This window comes from Perna viridis, chromosome 7 (genome assembly GCF_037379345.1).
Source record: "Perna viridis isolate PV_CMFRI_1.1 ecotype Kerala chromosome 7, ASM3737934v1, whole genome shotgun sequence".
In the NCBI taxonomy this organism is placed as follows: domain Eukaryota; kingdom Metazoa; phylum Mollusca; class Bivalvia; order Mytilida; family Mytilidae; genus Perna; species Perna viridis.
Window position 1 is genome coordinate 32,264,005 of NC_142451.1, and position 9,490 is coordinate 32,273,494.

Genomic DNA, 9,490 nt, shown 5'->3' on the forward strand with positions numbered 1-9,490 from the left:
AAATATGTTGTGTTAGAATTATAAAACCGAATTATTTTCACTCGTTTTTAAATGATAAAAGAAAAAAAACGAATATCGTGAATACCAAAAAAAAACAAAAAAAAAACAAAAAAAAAAACCCACCTAAATACAAAGTTGTATATACTTTTAGAGATGAAGGAATAATCATGGGAACCAAGGTTATAGCGGTATCGCTGATATCGCAACCAACGATAATATGCGAAACGTCCTATAACACGTCCAACTAACTCTATGCATATTTTGATTACATGATAAAAAATTAAAAAAGATTCATAAATTCGTTATTCATTGACATATACTAACGCAACATTGTTCAGAAAGTTACAAGATGGGTTTGTGATAATTTCAACACTTTTGTGCTTTATGCGAACAAGTTTTTTTCATTATATTAAGTGTTATGAAGAATGCTTATTATGCATTTTGTGGTAGGTCTATTGGTCATATTAACTAAACATCCATCCAATTTTGTATTAGAAAATAAATGCAAGAAAAAAACCAACTAAATGGAAACAAAACAGTAATTCTTGCATGACTTAATTGGTGAGTTCTATTATCTTCTTCGGAGGCTGCGCTATTTAACTTCCACAGTCAATTTAAGTGTCAAGTCCACTGCAGAAATTTGAGTACACTTACTAATATATATTTTCTAATCGTTAGAAGAAATACAAAAAACATTTATATTGCAAATCTCGGAATGCTGTAGATCGTTCAAAACTGTGATCTCAAACAGAATAACATCTGTTTCAACATTAAATCTAAATGTGCTCTTTTATCAGTAGGATCAGTAATAATGCAGCCAACTGTACCAACAATTTAGGGCTTCAGCTCATATCCAGGGACAAAATGACCAGTAATCGGTTAAAACCTTGGAGTGTTCTGTATGATTTGATCGAACAATTTTGGTTTGATTGAAGGCCTAGGTACATTATGGTAAATCATTACATTTCGACATATATGGGCTCAATCCTGGAAACCCTCAATTCAAGATTATTATCAGAATACACCAACATTATAACCTAGGATTGTCAGCTCTTTATACCTCTATTCCCCATACTCAATTAAAATACCGACTCATAGACAACATACGCCCGAAAAAGACTGTACAACTTAAGAAGAGATATATATTAATTTGGAAGAGATTCTTTATACTTAAAAAAAACGCTTACAAATCATCTTCCAAATATACCGAAAATGTTTTCAAAGTACTAAATATTAGCAACGACAGCGTATTTGTCCAGTGTAGGAGACGTGTTTTTTAACAAACGGTCGACATTCCAATGGGAACAAATTGTGCTCCTCTACTTGCTGACCTTTTACTTCACTCTTATGAGGCTGACTTTATACCTGATATAATCAAAAGGAAGGTACATCGTTTGAACAGATATTTTGATCCCAGTTTCCGCTATTCGCGGATTTTATACATCGCATCTACCACAAAGAACTTCATATCTTGTCCTACAATAAGAGATCGATGGAAAGGAAAAACTAATGACCACACTATACGATAAACGTGCTGACTTTTGTTACCGTCACTTAGAAATCGATGGTAAAGGAAAACTATTGACCAAACTTTACGACAAACGTGATGACTTTTCATTTAGAATTGTCAACTTTCCTTTCATCTGTGGTAACATCCCTTCAGCACCTACGTAGGGAGTTTTCATTTCAGAATTCATACGTTAATCCAGAGCTTGCCTTAACTACACAGAGTTTTTGTGCCATGCTTCTTACAATAAGGCTTCTGGAGCATGGTTATAATGCTACAAGATTGAAGTCATCACTACATCATGAATTCGTGGATTGTAACTTCTATATCCATCTCAGCCATGAAAACATATTTGTTCAACGTGTCAATTATTCTCTTCCGTCTAAGCCGACCTTGACTTTTTATGAGCAACTCGGCAGGTATTTTTTTCTAGACAAGCAAAGGAGGAGCACATTGTCCAAGCTACAAGTTTTTAAAGGAGTCGGAGATGCTCTCTTTTTCTTATATTACTATATATGTATTATTTTGGTTATTTTATGTTCCTTGTTGTGTGTGTCTGTTTTTCATGTCTTCTTTTCCCCTTGGATTACATTATTGCTATTTCCTTTAGACACTTTGTTCCCTTTATTACTCTTCTATTACATAGTTCCCTCTGACTACAGACAAACCTGCGTATAAGGAACATTTTTAAGCATGCATGTCCTATATACGAGGAAATTAATACTTTGATTTTTTGGTAGAATAAAAACCAAAAAAAATGTCCTCACATTTGCTGTTATTTTTTTTTCAGCTGATGACGAATTAAACAAACATTTTAGTTTCATCCGATAATGTTTCCCAATGTACACTATTCAAATCAGCTATTATGTTTAGTCATCGATTGTGCTCCATGTACACTGTTCAAGCTATTATGGTTAGTCATGGATTGTGCTCCATGTACACTGTTCAAATCAGCTATTATGTTTAGTCATCGATTGTGCCTATTTTAACAGGCATTATATTATTGTATTTCAAAACAGAATATGAACCTTAAAAATATTAAATGTTTTCATTTCAAGGGAGATTATGCAGTCTATTCAAAGTACGACATTAGTTCAACTAATCATAGTTGCTTATAGCACTAAATATTTATCCCACTTTTAGATCCATGATAATTCATAAAATTATGAACCAATGTCGAAGACATACAAACTAATTGGGCAACTGAAAAAGACAGATTTAGGGAGGTAGTAGAAAGTTTTGCAATTTAGTGCGACTATAATAATTTCACTATTCACTATTCGCGAAAGAATTCAGTGTCATTCATAAATGGAATTTAACATCTAGAATTAATTAATAAGCTATGAATATTGATTGTAGACTTTATATATGAAGGACGATGATAAGTTTTGAATTGAAGTAGCGACATTTGTTATTATGTTACGTCAACATTTGTTATAAGTAATGTTCCGATAAACGACGTCCTAGAAATATGTTGTTGAAAACAATTATGCAGCTCTTTATGACATTAATATACCGTCCATGTACGCAACGTTCATGCTTAAAAATACCATGATAATTACTGCTGTAATTCATCTCATTAAACTTGTCTTGTCATGGATGTGTTCAAACAGCATATATGTCATCATTTGTGTTTTAAAAACACATGCACAGTCATTCAAATTGTCAACTGTTATATGGTTTAGTAGCACGGTTTTGACTCTTTATGATAGATGAATTTGGGGGGTTTTGAGGCCCTCACCATTGATTTTCAGTTCAGATATCATTTATGGGCTAGTCATGCACTTTTAGTATTTTACAATTCAGCTTATTCTAGACTGAGTGTAAATTGCTGTATATATTTATTGTGTTTTGCTGATGTCCTTCTGATACTTAGTTTTCGTCATTTTATAATAATAACCTTTTTCAATTCATACATATTGTGTTGTGTCTTTTTATAAAAATGCCCCGTGCAGGTCCGGGTGTCAAAAGAATAGGCCTGCAGCAGCGCTAAGCTTGTCGTAAAAGGCGACTAAATAGTGCTCAGAAACCTAGCCGGGGCTAGGCGCTCTGCCCACAGAGCAACTGGGATGTGTGCCCCAGGTGGTGGAATGGGGTACCCCTGGCATGTTACATGCTGGGGTTGTCAGGCTATAATACGGAAAACCTGACCGCAAACCATAGTGGTGCACCGTGTTGGGAAAGATGCCACGTTCCTCGCACGTTAAAGAACCCTGCTGTGGTATTCGATAGGTGTAGAAACCTTTGCGCTCTGCCACAGGAGGCTAAATTGCCCGACCTTACCCGTCCCTCCCTTTTTCTAGTGGCAATCAAAACTTGTCGACCTTACTGTCTTTGTGTCCCATCCCGTTTTTCATTTCATCATCATTTCATGTTCATTTTATCATCCGTTTCATGTTCATCGTCTGGTCTGAATATAGCTGAAATATTGCTGCTCGGACGTTAAACCCCAACAATCAATCATTTTATAAAAATCAAACAAAGCAGAAGTTATTCAAGGAGGGGAGGTGACAAAAATAATTTTATTTATGAAAATGGCCGACAACATTGATTTCTGGTGGCATGGAGTTGTATTAGTCATTTTTCCAATAATATCCATAAAATATTTATATAAATATTTTGAAAAATTCTAGAACTGATAGTTTACAATCGATGATTTATCTTTTAACAGCCCTGATCCTGTAAGTCACGGGTGAGTAGGTGGTACCTAATATTCCTTTCAAAGGTGTTGGATCTTCTCCTTCGGGTGGCAGAAACTTGAATCTCTGGACAAGGGCTGTTAGATATAGAAATAACTCGAGGCGGGCAAAGGATTCCCCGAGGCAAACTCTTCTACCTGAAGCCAATAAAAGGAAACAAAATGTTTTAATTTATATACAAATTGATACCTAACTTCCGCAGATATGGTTTACCTAAGTCAGCTACATGTGAGCTACATATCATCCTTGTTTCTGTTCCCCATATTGAAATAAAATCCCGACTCAAAAACATTATACATCTTTGTTACTTCAACAAAAGATGGTACACCTAACTACAAATAGATAGTTCTTGGTAGAGATTCCTCATACCTTTAAAAAAAGAAATTAACTTCAAATCATCTTCCAAATATACCGAAGAAGATGTTTTCAAAATGCTGGGTTTTTTTCATCTACAACATATTTGTCCAGTGTGGTGGACACGTTTTTCAACAGAGGGTCGGCATTCCAATGGGAGCAAATTGTGCTCCCCTACTTTCTGACCTTTTTCTTTACTCTTATGAGGTTGAGTTTATAGTTGATCTGATCCAAACGAACGAACACGGCTTAGCTAGATCCTTTAATCTCTGTTTCCGCCAAATAGATAACCGTTTATATCTTAACTTAAACCTAGAGACTGATGGTAAAAGACATCTAATGACCAAACTATACGACAAACGTGATGACTTTTCATTCCGTATTGTCAACTTTTCTTCCGTCGGTGGCAACATCCTTTCGGCACCTGCGTATGGAATCATAAGTAATACATTATGCCAGAACTTGATGTAACTACGCAATTTTTTTATCGCTCTAGACTTCTTACTATGAGACATCCGGACTTATTTTTGCAACAAGATTGGTCATCACTACAGAAGGTTTATGGTCGTCATCACAAACTTGTGGATTGTTACGGTGTATCCGTTTGTACCATGAAAAATAATTTAACTTGCTCAACGTGTCATAGTTTTCTTTTTCTCTTTCATCTACCCTGGACTTGACTTTTTATGGACAACTCGGCGGATGTTTCAGAAAAGCAGATGACGCTTATCCTATCGAGGCACAGGAACCATGCTTCCAATTTTTAGTGGAGCCCGAGTTGCTCATTTACTTTTGTTACTCTGTATGTATTATATTGGTTATTGTATGTTCTTTGTTGTGTGTGTCTGTTATCCATGTCCGGTTTTTGTCCCTCGATTACATTCTTTTGATTTTCGATAGAATCTTGGTTCACTTGATTACTTTTTGACAGAGACAGCTACATTTGTATCTTGCTTCAGAGTGAAAGAGTAATCAAAGGAAGCAAGGTTATAGCGGTAATCAAAAGAATGTAATCCAGGGACAGAGACCAGACATGGAAAACAGACATACACAACAAAGAACATAAAGTAACTAAAATCATACATACAAAGTAACAAAAGCAAATGAGCAACTCGGACTCCACTAAAAACTGGGAGCATGGACCAGGTGCACCGGTAGGGTAAGCGTCTTCTGCTTAAAACATCAGTGAAATTGGATAAGACAATGTATCTCAATTAACACTGCAAGTCGGCATAATAAGATGTTCAAAATTAAAGCTTATTTACAAAGTTGTAATCGTACCAATACTTGTTTTAAATAAAAGAAAAACATGTATATATTTTTACAAAAATTACTTAAGTGTCAGTTCCTGTAAGAATCAGGCAGTCGGAGAAACATGGTATGAAAAACCCACCATTTTGAAAATTTAATTTGACTATTTGCACCATCAGAATCGAGGAAAACGGACAAGATTGTCCATATCATGCTGGACCATTGAGTTATAATTTCATTGAAATGCACTGAAAATGAACATTTCAAGGGCAGATAACTCTGTCAAAAACTAATTTTTCTAAGATTCTATTGAAAAATTTCTGCACAAAGCCAGTGATGCAGAGATCAAATAATGGTCATTTAAATAGAGAAAGTATTTTTGAGTAATATTACATTGTCATATCGGTGGGGTTTTGACATGCATGTTTCTGATTTTTCCCATTTTCCTTGATTCTTACAAACACTTACACTTAAAACACTGAACATCCTGTTTTTAACACCAATCTGTAAACAGATTTCAAATGAACGTCCCCATCTTACCATTTTTTCATTCGAATTAAAGTAACGTACCAATAGAAAAAGTCAAAATCTTCTCCTGTCCACATACTTTATTGTTGACATCAAGAAATCTTTCTGGTCTGAATGTATGGCTATCGGGGAAAAGATTTTCATCATGAGCAACAGAATAAAGGCATGGCATTACAATAGAGCCCTTTGGTATTACCATCCCTTTGTATGAAATGTCATCTGTAGCTTTATGCGGTACGGAAAATGGAACGACGTTGCCTAACCGGAGCGACTCAAACATCACTGCCTCACAATATGGAAGTTTTGGTTTATCAGTCGCGCTTGGATAACGCCCACTACCGACTACGTCATCAATTTCTTCCCACATTTTCTGCTGAATGTCTTCATTATGCATGAGGTATAAAAGCGCCCATTTAATTGTTGTTGCCGTCGTTTCAGTTCCTGCTGCGAACAAATCAGCAATTACTCCCAATAAAAATGTTCCTATTAAAACAAAAACAAAATCTTTGCTGTCGTATAATAAAATAATTACAATAAACTACATGATATGTAGTCGGACTTACTATCATTACTATGTATTCCTTTAACAAAAATACAAACACATTTGAGGTTTATGATAAACAATAACAGTTTGGGATTTAAAGTACCCGAATATGAAGTCCAGACACGTGTTTCAGAAATACTGACAAGATCGTTTACAAAGTATTCAGTTTTTTTTTCCATTCATTAAAATATCAAGGAGCAAAAAGGGGAAACAAATACGAAAAATGTAGCAGATAAAATTTGAACTTAATTCTAATGTATGCAAAATGTTATTAAGAATAAAGAACAAGCCTAGGTAGTTCAAAAATGGCAAAAAGTTTTTACACGGTACATTATATAGAAACACAGAACTGATTTAGACAATAACAGTGAATTGACATATAATTCGCGCTTAAAAGTTAAATTCCATAAAATCATAATACCCGACAACTTTTGATCCTCGTTCTTGTCCCTTCTCATTTCAATCAGGTAGGCATCGATAAAGTCTCTGATATTATTTTCGTCGAGTGTTATTTGGTGCTCATGTATTTCTTTCTTAAAGAATTCAAAAGTTTCTTTCATAGTTTGTTTTATTCTTTTTGCGCCAAAAACATCCCCGGGAAATTTTGCTAAAATAGGAATGAAATTGACTGGCCCGGTTAAAACTGGGTCTTTAAGATTTTTTTCTAAATTTTGACAAAATGTTAGAAATTGGGGATCATCATAGTCAAAACGTCTTCCAAGAGAAATTGACATCACAATGTTTGACATGCTAATATTTATATCTTGGCCCATGTCAAAAGCTGTACCGTCATAGCGATCTATCGTCTGCAGGAAGACCGCCATTTCTTCTTGAATGCTTGATTCAAAGCTACGTTTTCCCAACCAAAATCTCTCAGTTTGGATAATGCAAAAGTTCTGTTGTGCTTCCAAAAGCTGCCACTGGATGTGATGACTCCTACAAAAGGCAAAAAACTTTATATTGAATAAATGAAAACGGAATAAAAACGCCGTGGTCACATATTTACCTTTCTAAATTAAGGTCATTTAAATGTCGAATGAGTATTCATTTATTTTGTACGGCTTTGTTGACATTTTTGTTTTTATCATTTATTGAAATGTAGTTTGGATAATTTTGTACACTGACAAAAATGATCATCGATCTATATAACACTATCAAATAAATGGTACTGAACTATACAAGAAAAAAATGTTAAATAAGTGTACCTAAAGGAAGTAGACCTAGGGTAAGGGACATAACTCTTAAAAATCATTGGAACGTTCTTATTCAGCATTTTACATTAATCTCATGTAGCATCAAAGGAACTTGTACTAATGTCATTCTGTTTCAAATGAAAGCTTGATAGGCTTTGTTGAAATTGAATATGATACAAACATATCACTGATTTCATGACCTTTATCCTAGGTCTTCCTCCTTAAATAAATATAAAAAGAAATATATGAGACGTATGAGACAGTCACCCTCAAAAGTCAAGCAAAGAATCATTAAACTTCTACAGATCATCACACGGTCTTCAATGATGGGCAAAACCCTTGCCATAAAGCAAACTGTAAAAGGTCCCGAAATAAATGAAACTATTCATAAAAGACGAAAATCGACCTAAACTATAGAAAAAGCCATATACAACCAATAACAATGAACATTAAAAAGCAAAGACGATCACTGAACTACAGTTTCCTGACTTGGGACAAACACATCAAGAATGAGGCAGGGTTAAACATGTTTAAAAAGTGTTCAAAATGAAGAAGGTAGACCAATATTGTCTGTTTTATTTTACTTGATCTTTTCAGCATTGAAGCATAACGCTTAACATTTAATAAAGCTGATGCAAATATCTAAATTTTGTTATCTTGTTTAATCATGACTGTGTTTATAAACTAGGTGTCATTAACCCCTTTCTATTTTAAGAAGTAAATTGAGACATGATTTCTAAAATATTTCCATACATGATGCATTTTCAAAAATCAAAAACCTTTTTCCTCCCCCTAAAAAACAAATTGAATCACACGAAGATTTAAACTGAAATAGTATAAAATATTGTAAAATAAAAACTATGCTTGCTTGCCTGGATATTCGACAACTTGAAACTGAAAAGAATCAGGTCTATCACTTGTTTTATCTCCCTGTTTCACTAGAAGTTCTCTTATGTTTTCACTGCCATAAACGAAGACCACCCAGTAGTTCCCTAATGCTAAACTATAGATGTCGCCATATTGTTTCCGAAGATTGCTGAATGTATCCATCAGGTTATCGCCGGAGATTGAAAGCATGTTACCAATCAATGGTAAAGATACGGGACCCGGTGGGTACTTTGCCGGTCTTCTCCATCTTACCCATAAGAGAATTGTGATAACAGATATGATGACTAAAGTTAAATCCAAATATCCAATTATTTCGATCATTTTGTTATGGTTTTGAGGTCAAATTTAAGCTCATTCAATATTGTTCATTTCCATACGTGATGTGAGTTTAAATAATTATTCGAAGTTGTCAAACTTAGCCTGGCGTATTATTTAAATCAACGGCCATATCGCGACCTTTATAAGTTCTTTTTGAACTATATAAAGGACCGAGTTCAAGTCTTTTTAGAGATAATAGAGTAAATGA

General features: G+C 34.5%; 1 pseudogene; it reads right to left on the bottom strand.

Annotated features, from left to right (window-relative positions):
- Positions 1-4,052: 4,052 nt before the first annotated feature.
- LOC148612339 (cytochrome P450 2B4-like) lies at positions 4,053-9,285 on the bottom strand (annotated as a pseudogene).
- Between the last annotated feature and the right edge of the window lie 205 nt (positions 9,286-9,490).